This window comes from Ranitomeya variabilis, chromosome 1, assembly GCF_051348905.1.
Source record: "Ranitomeya variabilis isolate aRanVar5 chromosome 1, aRanVar5.hap1, whole genome shotgun sequence".
Lineage (NCBI taxonomy): Eukaryota > Metazoa > Chordata > Amphibia > Anura > Dendrobatidae > Ranitomeya > Ranitomeya variabilis.
The window spans coordinates 130,289,605-130,306,931 of NC_135232.1; the positions used below are offsets into that span (position 1 = coordinate 130,289,605).

At 36.5% G+C, this 17,327-nt stretch overlaps 1 long non-coding RNA gene across 1 annotated transcript in view; it reads right to left on the bottom strand.

Annotated features, from left to right (window-relative positions):
• LOC143793778 (uncharacterized) overlaps positions 1 to 2,263 on the bottom strand; it is a 10,648-nt gene extending 8,385 nt beyond the window's left edge. The window contains exon 1 of the long non-coding RNA XR_013220257.1: positions 1,981 to 2,263. This is a non-coding gene — a long non-coding RNA (uncharacterized LOC143793778). The remainder of the gene's footprint in view (positions 1 to 1,980) is intronic.
• Positions 2,264 to 17,327: the final 15,064 nt, after the last annotated feature.

The window sequence follows — 17,327 nt, forward strand, 5'->3', positions numbered from 1 at the left end:
GCCTCTCCCTTGCCTAAAATGGCTGCTCACAGAGAACAATAGACTGTATTAAGGTGCCCAGAAATGAAGATAAGCCTTGCCATAGGTTTAGTCCATCAGGCAGGGCAGTGTATGCCATTTGTTACTAAGAACAAGTGCAATCTTTGTTTTGCTCAGTAGTACATCCCCTCGCTTGGGTTACGCGGGACCATATGACGGTAGCGTGCACTGCACATACATGACACACGTGTGTATCGGAGCGTGCTTCCCGGGCTAGGCAGTGGTTGCTCCAGCACGCTCGCTGCTCCAGTGCCTCCCACCCTCCCTCCCTGTGTAGCAAGGCTCAGCCTCCTCTCCTCCAGCCTCCACTCTCTGCTCCTCCAGGAGGTCACATCCACTGACGTCACCGCCCAGGCTACATTTACATACATCAAGGAAATCAGGGCATTAAAAACAATATATGCTAATGGTGCTGAGCTCTGGAGCCGGCTGCCAACCTGCTCATTAGGACAATGTGCAGCATTTATTTATCTATCTATATACAAGAAACAAAGCAAGAGGCAAGAAAAGCCCAAGATGAAGCCCAGTGCCTGCCTGTGTGTGTGGCTGTCCATGGTGCTGAATAATAACTTCGCCATCCTCCTCCTCCTCCTCCTGCTGCTGCCAGGCTCTATTATGTATAAATACTGATGCATATGTAAAGGTAGATTTGCATTTTATTCATTTCTTATTTTTATATATTAAAAGACGCAATCTGAGCTCCTCAGTCTGTGACATGAACTAATCTGCATCTTTCTGTGTCCGTAGCTTTGTAATAGAATTTTTCATTATTAATGTATCAACACTTTAATCTTAACTATGGTGTAAGCTATAAGCATAGGAGGCTGTATGGCTGTCCTTACGGACTACAAGGGATAGATATTGGGAGAATAATATCATTATATATGTGTATATTTTTGAGATGTCCCACTTTTGCATTTTTTTTTTTTTATATGAGCTACATAACTGTTTATCTATCTGTGTACAGTACATGGTGTACTAATTTTCAATGAAATAATACATTATTTCAATGAAAGAATTAAATACAATATGTTACCCTTGTGTTTATAAGCTGAAATTATTTCATCATGCGTACAGCAAAAATACCAGTGCACTTTATACCAAATAGCAGGCCTGAGAATATATATATATATATATATATATATATATATATATACACATTTATTTTGAGATATTCATTCCTGAATTTGTAATCATTTTATATTTTTTCCACCTCCACACTTTCTCTACTATGGAAATCCATGATAAATCGGCAAGATATTGAAATGAATTGAGACAAATGACAAAGTTAGCTTGGCTCCATGTATGTAATGAGCTTTGGGTGTTTGATTGTATCGTTTTTACTAAGCTCTTGCACAGCAGATACGGTATGGAAAGGCTGTAGAATACATTGCGCATCGCCATTACTGTTAGTGTCGCACCTGTACACGTACTCTGGGTACAACGTCCCTCCCCAAATACCCTTATGCTAATGTATATCCATATGTACCGTAGATACAGAGCCGGAGCTCGGATAGTGCAGGAGTGAGGGACGGTGGCGATTCACCAACATTGCTGAAAGAACATATGGGGAGATTAGCAGGAAACCAGCCGTACAATCTAATAGGGTGTAATGAGCTATGGGAGCGAGGACGTGTATTCTGCTCCTTACACACATTTACAAATGTCAATAACTGCATATGTATATATGACGTGGAAGGATAAATAGACACATAGGCAGATAGAAAGGTGCCAAGATAGATAGACAGACGGACCACCGCTGTAGCAAATGGCAGACTAGTAGTGCAAGCCTTGCTCATTATAACACTGTAGTGCCCGGCAGCAGCAGCACAGGATGTATATGTAGAAGTCTGAATGTTGTGTAAGTCAGGTGTATTGCTCCTGTGCGCCCCAACTAACCTGAACCCCACATAAGACACACACACAGATGGCACTGCTTACCGCGGGGGTTGATCGAGGCTGGCCTGACGAAGCTGGCACTCACTGCAGGGTATCCTGGGCATGTCTCTTTGGGCCTGTGCCCTATTTGCCTGGGCCACAGCTATGTCCCATTCTGCATGTAGTGCTAGCGGTGCCTGAACCCGCTCCCCCTCTCTCCTGTCTCCCCCTGCCCTCCCTCCCTCCCTTCCACTCCTCCTATCCATTGCCAGACAGTCAGGCAACTGCACAGTGCCTGCGAATCACAGCTCTGGTGACTGGCATTTGAATATGAGTTTCATCCCTCTAAACACCTGACTTCTAAACACCCGAAAACTGGCAGACATGGCTCTTCTACTCATCAGCCCAAGTGCCCAACCTGAAACTCCTAGACAGTGACCATATATTCACAATGTATAGTGCCAAGTGGCTGGCGTCCCATCAAAATCCATTATTTAGCATCGCCGGTGTGGGCACTGTATGTGTAATGAGGCTCTCTACACAATACAGTCATTGCTAAACCCAACGTCCATCTATTATCTATCTATCATCTATCTATCTATCTATCTATTATCTATCTATTTATCATCTATCTATTATCTATCTATCATCTGTCTATTATCTATCTATCTATCATCGATCTGTTTTTTTTCTTCCATCTATATATTATCTATCTATCTATTATCTATCTATCCATCTTTATCTATTATCTATCACCTGTCTATATATTATCTATCTATCTATCTATCTATCTATCTATCTATCTATCTAAATATCTATCTATCTATCTATTATCTATCTATCATCTATCTATCTATCTATCTATCTATCTATCTATCTATCTATCTATCTATGTATCTATCTATCAATCATCTATCTATCTGTCTATCTATCTATTATCTATCTATTTATTACCTTCCTATTATCTATCATCTATCTATCTATCTATCTATCTATCTATCTATCTATCTATCTATCTATCTATTATCCATCCATTTATTTAAGTAGATACTATTTCTTACCAATACGTATGTTATATTTTGGCAAGTTTCATGTGTATGCATTTCTTTTCCTAATCTATCTTTGTGTATATATGCATCAATACATACCTATTTTTTTGAATAAAAATTATTAAAATATATTTATAAATTCAAAGCAAATGCAATTTAAGCACATAAAGATAATACACATTATATTATGTTCTACTGTGTTGTAAACTCCCATGTTTAAGCCTGGATTCCATCATAGAATCGTCACCAAAATTCTTCCCCTCGCCTTGGCCTGAAAATAGCCGGACAAATAATAATTAATAATTCTGTACGTATTTATCTATGTATCTACATGATAATTCAGGGATATTCAGATTCGGGTGTGCTCTGCTCGCTCGGATTAATAGGAGCATTGCTAAATTGGCGCTTCTATAATGCTTCTATAGGAATGGATCGCTGCATCGAGTATATGTATATGACGCTGCTCGGTCTCAGGGAATTTTAGAATGAGGAATCAGCGCCAATTAATGTGGAGGATGCAACATACTGCAGTATATTCATAAAGGCTGAGATATCATTAATATTTATAGCGTTAATTGAAAATGAATTTATCAATATCTTTTAAACTATTTGCAAATATATATTTAGAATTATATATATATATTTATATATGTCTATATAGATATAGAGATATATAGCTAGATATAAACAGATTTAGACATATATACAGAGAATGTATATAAATAGATCTCTCTACATAACTATCTATGTATACACATACTTGCATTGGAACAAAGAGATGTAAAAAATAACCGTTGTTAGCCATATCCTTTATAGAAAATGCTTAATTGTAGCTTTTATTTCCTCCTATGATTTATGTTAATTATAATGAGTCATTATCACCACTCTTCCACAGAATAAAATTTGCAAATTAAAAAAAATATATTTTGAATATATATATATATATTCAAAAACAAAAAACGTGCAATTGCTTTCTGCATGATACTGATTCTTTAGCTTGTAGCGTTTATAGCCTTGAAGCAAATAATTGCCTGAATGTGGGCTCAGCGGGTGGCTGGTGAATGGTTGGAATTTTGAAGCTCCTGGTACTGGTGCTTGGGGTATAACTGGGGGTGGGGGGTTACTATTGGGGAGCGCTGCTGTGTCTTGGGTCTTTTTGGTTGTGGTAGAACAGCGACATCTGCTGTCCACATTTTAAAAGGTCTACAGTGAAGTTAGTGGCGGCAGGTAGATTCCAATTCCTGGTTTCTATCGGAGAAATGAGTATTTCATCAGTCTGCCCTGCTTACACTAATCACAGCCCATTAACAGTCATAAGTAGATGATTAGTCGCCATGAAGAAAATAGGGGCGTCCGCACCGGGCACGAGAGGTAGATTGATGAGTGCTGCTCAGTGTGAGGATTCTCTAGACACAATTTCACGGATCTTTGTAGAAGTGAGGAAGATAAATACATCAGAACATTGGATTGAATTGATCTCATAGACGCTAAATGCCCAAAACTGGACTTCTGGCAGATCTGCGACTGCACCCTAACGCCATCCACTGGAAACAGACAGCGTTTTGCACTTACTGCATCGGGCGAGTCTCATGTCTGCGATAACACACATGACATGTGTTTAGTCAAATTTATCGCAACTCTTTATTTTCTCTATTTCAGCAAAGTAAAAGCTTACAACTCGCACACACACAGTAATTCACCGCTATAGGCTGAGCACCTGCAGACTGACACTGAGCGGCAAGATTGGTATGTATCCTATGTATGCACTCGCCTGAGAACAAAGCTCGCTGGGCTCCGGAAAGGAAAGCTGCTTAGTTTTCTCATTTGTTCTCATTAGTCCCACTAACGTTATTGGGATATGTTAAAATATTAACTGTTTATGCGCCAGGTACCTGCTCAGTCTCCTCCTCTTTGCTGTCATGTCAGTAGGGTGAAGTCTGTATTGGAAAGGCATACTCATAACTGCACTTCCACCTAGGCTTATGTCATTCTATCTATCTATCTATCTATCTATCTATCTATCTATCTATCTATGATCTATCATCTATATATCTATCATCTATCTATCTGTTATCTATCTATCATCTATTATCTATCTATCTATCTATCTATCCATCCATCCATGTATTATCAGTCTATCTTTCTATCTATCTATCTATCTATCTATCTATCTATCTATCTATCTATCATCTGTCTATCTATCTAGCTATCTATCTATTATTTATCTATTATCTATCTATCATCTATCTATCTATTATCTAGCTATCTATCATTCTCCTTTTCTCTTTGACTGTTTGTGAGTGTGAAAATTCTAAGAAATAAACATATAGTAACTAAACAAGACAACATTCTACATTTCTGGCTGATAGAATTATTCATCCTGAGACAACAGTCGTGTAACGGCAAAAGTCGTCTTATGGTCTTATGGAATATTTATAAATAGGTGTCACTGCCTTTCAGATCTACGTGTATATACATGAATGTGTTTAATAAATAATATAGTGATTCAATGTGTTTAGTAGTCTGTGTACTACAAGATCCAGAATGCACAGTTGGAGAAGAGACTGCTGAGGTTTGCTGCACCGCATCTCATGAAGGGAGAGCCACAGGTTGCACAGGGGTCTGCCATTTCTGTGCATTAGATTACAGACAATGAGAACACTGTACTTACCAACAATGAGGCCTGCAGGCTGGTATCTAATGCCAGGAGAGGTGGAGGAGGAGGCCGGCTGATGGGTTCTTCCCAGATTCTCCCCCCAAAATAATCTTCTTAGTAATGTGTGTTTAATGAAGGACAGCAGCCTCTCCAGAGCCGCGTCCTATAGACCCCAGACGACAAAGCCGAGACACATTCCCCATGCCAAGTTTTTCATGGTGACAATAAGCAGCTCCCTGCCTTGGTTTGTGCAGCTACAATTTACTTTCAGGTCCTCAGTTTGAGTTTAATGATTAAGGTGCTGCAGTTCCACCTCCCACAGCACACAACACTCCAATCCTCTGTCCAATGGTTGTAACTCCACTACCTGTACTGGGGCCCACAACATGTAATCTCCTGTGTTACTATCACACAGCTCTGTTATACCCCATCGGATAAGACACCTGACAACACACCTTCACTGATTTTATTAAACATTCATGTCTTCTGCTCCTCTCTCTGAACCAATTATTAGTGTGCGGAACTTTTCATGTGCATTGGATGAAGAGCGCAGAGGAGAGGAACATGCGCGGCTTCTGGAGGCGTCTCCCACTCACAACGTGTCACACCCACTCTCCACTAACCTCTATCCCTAAAGGCGCTAAAACCTACAGATAGCGGAAAACCATGCAGCAATAAAATAATACCATAATAACGTCACACATATATCTTTACAGTGCAAGGAAAAAATTATTATTTGTTGTCTAATTTATAATCTATCTATCTATCTATCTATCTATCTATCTATCTATCTATTATCTATCATCTATCTATCCATCATCTATCTATCTCTATCCATCTATCTATCCATCACCTATCTATCTATCTATCTGTCTATCATCTATCTATATCTATCTACCTATTATCTATCTATCTATCTATCTATCTATCTATCTATCTATCCATCATCTATCCATCTATCTATCTATTATCTATCTATCCATCATCTATCTATCTATCTATCTATCTATCTATCTATCTATCTATCTATCATCTATCTATTATCTATCTATCTGTTTTATGCTCCCTTTTTCAGTAGTTACTTTTACTTGCGGTACATAGATTTCACTTTCACTGCTGGGATTACATTGTTTGCAGCTCTCCTGGACACATGCGCATAAAGACTACAGTAAATGGTTCCTTAATTAACTCCTGCAATTAAAGGCGGCACAGAAACCTGAGAACACACTGCAGAGAATAATGATTCCGCTCCTCCCTGGCCACTGTATAAATGCAGTGCCAATTATTACACTTCTCTCAGGTGCTCATATTTTACACTGGTACCTGGCTACCCCACTGTATCTATATAATTTGTTACGAAAAAATTATTACTTGAATTTTTCTCTTTTTTTAAGTGTTCAAAATAACAAACAGGTAATTTATGATCCATCACATTTTAATAACTGTTTTTATCAATAGCTTCTTCATCGTTGGATTCGGGAATTAAAATACAAAACAAAGACTCGTTATTGATTAGAATACTTTTTTTGTCGCATAGACCTGCTACATATTTTGCAAACAGACGGCATATAAGTTTTTAAAGAGGGGAAAGAAAACAAAAAAGTAAAAGTAGATTAAGAACAAAAATAAAATAAAACACAAGCAAACCGGCATTTTTAATTGTTCTATATATTTATTACATTTTGCCAAATCTTTTCAGATTTGAATCAAATTAAACATTTTGTTCCTAAACTTCTCTTTTTTCAATTTTAAACAAAAAGAAGTGCAAAATAAAAATCAAAGAAAATAGATGTTTCTTGTTGAATGTCTAATTCAGATTCCTAATTCTCATAAACGATTATGTAACAAAAAATTTAGTATGAGGCAATAAAATGCTGAGAATTAACATCTATATGAAATATGTTATGTAGATTGGTTACAAAACGTATAATTCCCTGTGTTATAGGCTGGAATAAAATTGTTCATCTTTCATGTGTCCACGTCCACAATGTAATGCTCCATCCTACTGTTATCCAGGGAGGTGTAATCAAGAGGATTATTTTATAGGACATTGTTAGCACTGGGCCATGTTCTCACTATGTTAATTATGTAAATTGTTTATTTTACATACATAGAGATGGAGCAAAGATATCTGTCTATCTATGTATCCATCCATTCATCTATTCTCTATCTATCATCTATCTATTACCTATTTATCTATCGTCTATCTACCTAATATCTATCTATATATTATCTATCTATCATCTGTCTATCTATCTATCTATCTATCTATCTATCTATCTATTTATTATTTATCTATCTATCTATCTATCTATCTATCTATCTATCTATCTATCTATTGTCTATCTATCTACCTAATATCTATCTATTATCTATCTATCTATCTATCTATCTATCTATCTATCTATCTATCTATCTATCTATCTATCCATCCATCTATCTATCTATCTATCTATCTATCTATCTATCTATCTATCAATCAATCTTTCTATTTCAAATATATTGATTACATCTAAATAATCAGATTCCCAATGTTTCCATGTATTTATCTATTATCTATCTATCTATCTATCTATCTATCTATCTATCTATCTATCTATCCATTATCTATCTACTATCTATCTATCTATCTATCTATCTATCTATCTATCTATCTATCTATCTATCTATCTATCATCTATCTGTAGATCAATCTATCCATCCCATTAGCTTCTTCCTCTGCACAATGTTTCTTTTTTTTGTTCCTTTTTCAGTAGTTACTTTTATTTGCTATAGACAGATTTCACTTTCACTGCTGGGATTACATTGTTTGCAGCTCTCCTGGACACATGCGCATAAAGCCTTCACTACATGGATTCTTTAATTAACTCCTGCAATTAAAGGCGGCACAGAAACCTGAGAACACACTGCATAGAATAATGACGTCCCCGTACAAATCCACTGCCGATTATTACACTTCTCCGAGTCTTTCATCTGCCCCAGGGACTTCTACCTGCTGCCTGCGAGTGTTCACACATCAAACTGGTACCTAGTTACCCACTACATCCATACAATATGTCGCATAAGAATTATTCATTGAATTTTTAATTTTATTTTTTGTTTTTGAAATCTTTTAACGGATAATTTATAATCTAGCAACAAATACTTTTATAAATAGTTTGCTCTCGGGCGTACTAGTGAATCACAATTTAATACGAAGGCTCGTTAGAGGATTCCATCTTTTTTTTTATTTGACCTATTACATATTTGGAAACAGACGGAATATATATTAAGTGGAGTAAAGAAAATGGTAGCAAAATCTAGATGATTTAAAAACAAAATAAAAATATAACAAACAAACCTGCATCTTTTAAATGCTCTACTCATTTAATTCTCACTAAATATTTTAAGGTTAAGGAATTTTAATTAAACTAAACATTTTGTTCCCAAATTTCTCCCTTTGAATATTTGAACAAAATTTGCCCAAATTAAAAATTGAAGCAAATAGTGAGTTGTTTCTTGTTAAATGTTGACTGGTGCCTAATTGTCACAAACGATTATTTAACAAAAATATGGTATAAGGCAATAAAAACATGAGAATTAACATCTATATAAAATATATTATATAGATTGATTGAAAAAGAAATATATAATTCCCTGTGTTATAGGCTGGAATAAAACTGCTCATGTTCCATGAGTCCACTTCCACAATGTAACCACAATGTAATGGTCCATCCTACTAATCTATCTATCTATCTATCTATCTATCTATCTATCTATCTATCTATCTATCTATCTATCTATCTATCTATCTATCTACCTATCTATCTATCTATCTATCTATCTATCTATCTACCTATCTACCTATCTATTCATCCATCCATCTATTCGAACCTTGCCGTCGTTATGGGCTAATACATTTTTCTAATTTTCTATTTTGGGAGTGCTGCCCTCATTTTTATCTATCTATCTATCTATCTATCTATCTATCTATCTATCTATCTATCTATCTATCTATCTATCTATCTATCTATCTATCTGTCTCTCTATTCATCCATCCATCCCGTCCATTAGTTTCTTTCTCTGCACAATGTTTCTTTTTTATGTTCCTTTTTCAGTAGTTACCTTTATTATTTGTACATAGATTTCACTTTCACCGCTGGGATTACATTGTTTGGAGCTCTCCTGGACACATGCGCATAAAGCCTTCACTACATGGATTCCTTAATTAACTCCTGCAATTAAAGGCGGCACAGAAACCTGAGAACACACTGCAGAGAATAATGACGTCCCCGTACAAATCCACTGCCGATTATTACACTTCCCCGAGTCTTTCAACTACCTCTGTGACTGGTACCCGCCAACGGCGTGAGTTCACACATCAAACTAGCACTTAGTTACCCCATGATATTTACATATATGTTACGTAAGAATTATTCATTACATTTTCAGATTTATTTTTATTTTCCAGAATTTTTAAATATCCCAATGGATAATTTAGAATCCAACACATTTCAATGAAACGTTTTATAAATAGTTTGGTGTTTGTCGAACTCGTGAATTGCGACGAAAGACGAAAGCTCGTTATTGGTCTGAATATTTTAGTTTTCACCTGCAAACAGGCAGAATGTATTGTGTTAAAAGAAGAAAGAAAATGACAGCAAAAGATAGATGAAGAAAAAAATGAAACAATCAAACCTGCATCTTTATATGTTCTATATATATAATTTTCACATTTTCAGTCTTTTGAGATAAAGGGTTTTTTTTAAACAAAAAGAATGTTTTGTTTCTAAATTTCCCTGTTTAGTCAAATGTTTCTTGGTGAATATTGACAAGCGATTGATTCTAACCAATTATTATTTAACAAAGATATCGTATAAGGTATTAAAATGATGAGAATAAACTTCAATATGAAATATATTATGTAGATTGGTTAAATAATAAGTAGTTCCATATGTTATAGGATGGAAAAAAATTGCTCATGTTCTATGAGTCCAGTTCCACAATGCAACGACAATGTAATGCTCCATCCTACTGTTATCCAGGGAGGGCTAATCAAGGGGATTATTTTATATAACATTGTTAGCACTGGGCCAAGTTCTCATTAACCTAATTAAGTAAATTATTTATTTTACATACGTGCAAATATAGCAACAATCTATCTATTATCTATTATCCATCTATCTATCTATCTATCTATCTATCTATCTATCTATCTATCTATCTATCTATCTATCTATCTATCTCTATCTATTATCCATCTGTCTATCTATTATCTATCCATCTATCTATCTATCTATCTATCTATCTATCTATCTATCTATCTATCCATCTGTCTGTCTATGTATCTATCCATTTATCTATCTGTCTGACTATATGTATCTCTCTAAGCATTTTATTTTATTCTCCGTGCTGCGCACAAAGCTCAGGATGAGACTAATTCTTTTCTTCTTCGGTTCCACAGTAAAGTGAAGTAATGGGGCAGCCCTGGGCTAATTGGCCCTTATCTGCACTCAGCCTCCCTGTTCAATATTCATATATTTCATTAAAGACTCCGGCACCTCTGATGTCGTCTTGGTGTCGCCCTTGCAGCTATTGCACCCTGATATTCTCTCGTCTGCTATTATTGTACTGTCTCCTCATAACCAGTCTGTAATTTACTGCTAATGATGATTACTTAGAGGATGATGACTGGGTCAGAGAATAGCTATGAACCCTCTGTGCCCCTCTCCAGCTATCACAGACTGGACTCCTGTACCTATAGGTTATACAATGAAAGCAATTAGCACCCTAACATATTTACCGCCTCCCCCAGTGGCTAATTACGACGGCCAGGTATCCATCTGTTCATTATTATATCATGTAGAGCTTTGTTTTCCACCATGTCGCTCTAATACCCAATTTCTAATTTTCATCTGCATGATGTTTTCTCTTGCACTGAGACAATGATCTATGTCTGTGTATTATAACTTAGCTTAAACTTTTTTTTTTAAAGAAGTCATTCCATCCTCGTGTTTTGTATGTGTCCACTGTACTGTAATGAGAAGCGTCATGTGATCATGTTAATTATAGAAAATCAAGCAAATTGCAGTGACAGAATGAAGCAGGAAGAACGGCTAGATCCATTCTTCTTGCTGGTGACCAACGACCTCTAGTGGCAAGAACCAAGTATGCAGAAAAATATTACTAGTATTGATTCTGTTTATGAAACTGAAATCTAATATCAAATATCTATCTATTTGTAGATGGGTCTGGAATAAATATAATTTTTCACTTTTTTGAAGTGGGAGTGCTACCATTCTTTATTGTTTACATGATATAGTCCAGCGGTTTGGACTTTGTGGCTTGGTTCTGCTATAGCCCCATTTTTTTAGCATTCTATCATCTATCTATCATCCATCTTTCCATCTTTAATATATCTATATATTATCTATCTATTATCAACCATCTATCTATCTATCTATGTATCTATCTATCTATCATCTATGTATCTATCTATCTATCTATCTATCTATCTATCTATCCATCTATCTATCTATCTATCTATCTATCTATCCATCTATCTATCTATTCATCTATCTATCCATTGCAGAAATGAGAATGCATAACCTGATATTTTCTTAAGAATTGTATTCTAAAGCGCATGTTATCCAAATTCCAAAACTATGTGTCCTACAATCAAAAATAGAAGAGAAAGAATTCTAATATCTATGTTAATATTTTGAATAATGGACTATTAATAAAATATGATCAATTAAGGAGATGATCTCTAATTGTCAGGTATCCATAGTTCTACACTCATCAGAATATTAATAAAGTTTATCTCAAAGCTCCCCCAATATTGCGGTTTCTCATGGTAAACTTGTGCTGGGCTTTCGTTTATGCAGAGCAGCTAATTTAAAAACAACAGAAGTTCAGCATAAAGTATTGGAAAAGAATTGCGGAGAAGCCCGAGCCACTAAAGACAATTCCTCAGTCTCCAACTACTATACAGGTAAGACAAGATCATGGATGCAGCTTAATAGGGGAAAAGGTTCGGAATGAAAAACACTTCAAATGAATGTTGAAAAGTATTCCTGTATATACACATGTCTTCACAGAAGTGGCTAGAAAGTACCAGGTAAAATGGAAGCGTCACCAGACTTTCCACCAAAATATATCGACATTGTAGAAGATATTGTTAAAAATTGACATCCACAGATTCAGTAGGGTTGCGGAGAGAAAACAAATTGCTCCCAGCTTCCATCTGTGCTGCCAGCGTGTCTAGTGAGAGCCGGCGTCCATTTCTGCCCACCACCCTGTCCATAGCAATTCTTCAGTAAGACCACTCGTAAAAAAACTGAGGCCTCATTTGACCTTATCCAAATGCTTGCATAGCATTGAAGTGATGTGTGTCACAAAGGTAGGGAGGTACAATACAGAGCTTACAGGGCTGGAACAATGCCACTAATACATTATGCTAATTATGCTAATTGTGTGGCTAATGCCACTAATGACTTTAGATTTTTTGCTTAACAAATACTCCTACACCTTCTCAAACTAGTTAAAAAAAAGCCAAAGGCTCCGAAAATTATGAAAAAGTGATGTGTTTCTTACGAATTAAGACATCATAAATCCATTTACACTTTTGGAATGAATAAATAATGTCACTTATTTACATGCTATATTGAGTTGTTAATTCCTTTGGAGGCTTGGGTCCAGGGCGCAGAGTAAGAAAAATACATTACTTTATTTCATATTGTGTCCTTCAATTATATTTACCCTCTTTTTTGCTACATGTTTTAAATATGGTGAAAATTGGGGCTGTGAATTTGTCTTCAGGTCACCGGGGAGTGATTAAATGTAAGTGTAAGTATGTATTTATTTAGTTCCTTTTTTCTATGTGATGACGGCGGTGATGCATGTTCACGGCTAGATTTCTAAAACATATTACAGCTAATAACGGAGATAGATTCACCTTAGTAAATTCTCTTTACTACCTCTGTTTCTGTAGAAAAAATCACCTATTTCCATTAGCAGTCTTGTGGTTTTGTTGAGGAGTTATACAGAGCTCTAATCAGAGGTATGATGGCATATGGTGCCCCCAAACCTTTATATTAGGAAGTTCTAGGCATCCAGGCTCTGATTCATCAAAGTGTCTATAACAATCTTTGAAAAGCCTCACAATTTTTCAATTTTTTTTAATTTTCATTTGAGATTCCAACAGTTCTGCCAAAATGTGCAGAGTTGGGACGGGACAAGGCATGTCTACACCCACATGCCACGTTCTTAAAATGTGGCATCATTTCTCATGCCAGAAATGTCACTTCAGTCCCTGACTGGAGTAAAATATCTGGTGAGGCACATGGAGGTGCACACCACTGAGAAGATCCAGCAAATTTATTAAGTGGGGTGTGCCTCTTAATGAATCCGCCACATTACGTTCCTGCACATCCATCAATATGGTTGGCGTATGAAACTCAAGTCTTAATGAATTGTGGTCTATGTGTTCTGCACTGAGCAGCGTAGTGTTAAGGGGTTGTTCTTATCTATGAGCAATGCTTCTTTGGATGGCTTTTTTAAAGGAAATATATCAATAGGATCGACCCTCCTAAACCATCTATATGGGCATGTAGGTCATAAAAAGCTGAATAAAATGATACCTGGAAATCTATGATCCAATGTCTTATTTCAGAGAAATCCATGCTTTACTTAATGTGTAAATAAGCTGTTAAGAACGATGGGTCTGACACAGATTAGAGCCGACAGCACTGCCGTCCCACCTGTGGCTGCTAACCTGTTAAATAGTGATGTTCCATGTACCCATCTATGGGATGCTACCATAAACAGAGAAAAAAACAAAATGACAAAATTGTGGGTTTTTTTTAGTCTCCATAAGCCACAAAAAAATTAAATAAGAAGCCATCAAAATGCCATATCTATCCTAAAATGGTATCAATAAAAACATCAGGTCACATACAAGAAACAAGAACACACACAGCTCTATCGGCTGAAAAATGAAAATGTTAGGGGTCTCGGAAAATAGCAACACAAACAAAAAATGTTTTGGCCAAATTTCCAAATGTTGTTTCACCCCTAAAATAATAAAAACATGGATAAGAAGGGATCTCTTGAGATGTCAGTTCATTTGTGTGTGGTGGGTTGCAATTTCACGGCACTTGTTTTTAACCCTTTTACAATGTATCGTATGGCAACATGAAGCCCTGAAACATGTATATGGATGTAAATAAAAAAAACGTTATTTCTTTTGGAAGGGGGAGGAAAAAAAGAAAGTGCAAAAATTGACTGCAGTGAGAAGAGGATAATAAAATTGTTCTGTCACCAAGTCAAAAATATCCAGTTTTTGCTTTTCTTTTCTTTTTTATTTTTTTTTCTCTTGGCAAGGGAGCGGCGCTCACAGTTTAGATTAGCCTAATTTACCACTAGTGCATATTCAATCCTTCTTTTGTTTTACATTTTCAGTTTTCATGATGAAACAGTCTGTAGGTTTATAAAATGTTCTTAATCAATAATGTTTCCTACATTTAGATACCTAGGAAAATTAAATAATATTAGGTGAAAGTCTATTTTCATACGTATTCCTTCTGTTTGAGTTTCTAAATATTTGATTGGGTGTTGGGGTCAAGATCACACCTACCATAGTGAGTTGAGCATCTCACCGCCATTGGCAGACTGCACCAGCCCTAATTCCTATGCTGTGTAGTGGGTGCCAATCAATTTATTTGCTGGCGGGAGCAGTGGCCTGAAAAACCTGCAAGCATCAGCATTACCAGGACAGGGATACCATTAAATCATGTGGCAGAACAGAGAAACATATGCTCTCTTCCCTGTCACAAGAAGCTTATGTGCAGTGTCCTGCTGAAGATCACCTGCAAGTAGAGTATAGATGTGGTTCAATGACAACACTTCATCGCTCCACCTGAAGCTTTCCACCGGTTGCAGCCAGAAAAAGGAGGATGCAATAGCTCATTGTCTGAAAACAAATAGGTAGGGTTATGTATTTTTTATAGGTTTTAATGCTGCAAACAGGGCACGGGATGAGACTGGGATTATAAAGGGGACACTATTATTATGCACAGACACAGAGGAGGCACAATGGAGATGCTGAAAACGCTCTTTTGGAAAAGTTTCAATAAACCTTTTATGTTATTCATTGAACCCCGTGGTGTTTGTATACATGAATCGTGCAGAAGGTTCTAGTCAATGATTGGCAGTCTTCCCTGTACGGCTGTGCATGCAGAGATAGCTATCAATCACTAATAGCACCTCCCACTGGACTCCTATGCCTGGAAACACAAGGGATTTCAATGAATAAAATAAAAGTTATAATTCATCTTTTGCAACAAACTTATATACATCATATATACTGCTCAGCTTTTCCTTCTGTATACCATGCCAAACACAGATCAGACAAAATATAAAATGTGACAGGTTACCTTTAAGCTAACTTCTAAACTCACCCACTGCAATAATTATTTCCACAATTGACTGATTATCGGGAGCGCTTCAGGTATCCAGGTTACCGAGGCAGATATTCGGGAAGCGTTATAGCTATTCGGATATGGAGTTATCCTAAGCTATTCAATCAACCCTAGCTGTTAGAAGTCAAGAGAAAAAGTAGAGGTAGGAGGGCTTCACATAAAGCAACTCCAGGCAGAGAACAGAGACTTACAAAATGACAGTTTAAAATTATCACATTATTTAGTTTACACAGGCAGATACATCTGTACCCTGTGTCAGCTCCCTCTATTTTCTCAGGAAAAATATAGAGATAAGAGGAGAAATTGTGCAGCAGATGCCATACAGTCCCAGCAGGCAACCAAACGCCATGACAGGACAGCAAGAAAGCAGTAGAAATTCTGCTTGTCCTGTTGGATCTATTTATTTATTTATTATGCTTTGCTTATATAGTGCTATCTTATTCCGCAGCGCTTTACAGACATTTTCATCACTGTCCCCAATGGGACTCACAATCTAAATTCCCTACCAGTATGTCTTTGGAGTGTGGGAGGAAACCCACGTAAACACGGGGAGGACATACAAACTCCCTGCAGATGATGTCCTTGGTGGGAGTTGAACCCAGGAAGCCAGCGCTGCAGTGCTAACTACTGAGCAACCATGCTGATCTATCTATCTATCTATCTATCTATCTATCTATCTATCTATCTATCTATCTATCTATCTCTTTATCAATCTATCAATCATAGAAAAAATTAATGCAGCACCAGCAAAAAATGGAGGCAGGGGTGAAGACCAATCCTCCAATATACGTATAAAAATGAAGACAGCACTCCCAAAATGTAACATTCCATAATGAGGGCAATGTTTCTGTCCAATCGAGGACCTTTGTCAAGCAGTGCTGCAGTGCATATGCCAAAATATTTAAAGGTGAATCAATGAATCAATTGAATTCCATATCCATAATTCATAAAGAATACAATAGATTAATTTTATACATAGTAGTGCACATATTGCATGTTTACATTCATTTGTACATAAATACACATAGGAAAAAATATATAATTTACAGAACATAATACATGAACAAACTGTTTAACAAATCCTCGTGTGTCAGGGATAATATTCTGAAAAGACTCAACCACTACACAATTAAAAATATCAAAATCACTGCTGAAATCTGTGTCCAGGAACTGAAAACTGCATATGATCAAAGTAAACCAGCACTAGAGAGAAAAAGGGAAGGAGTCTAGTGTGTCTGCACATGT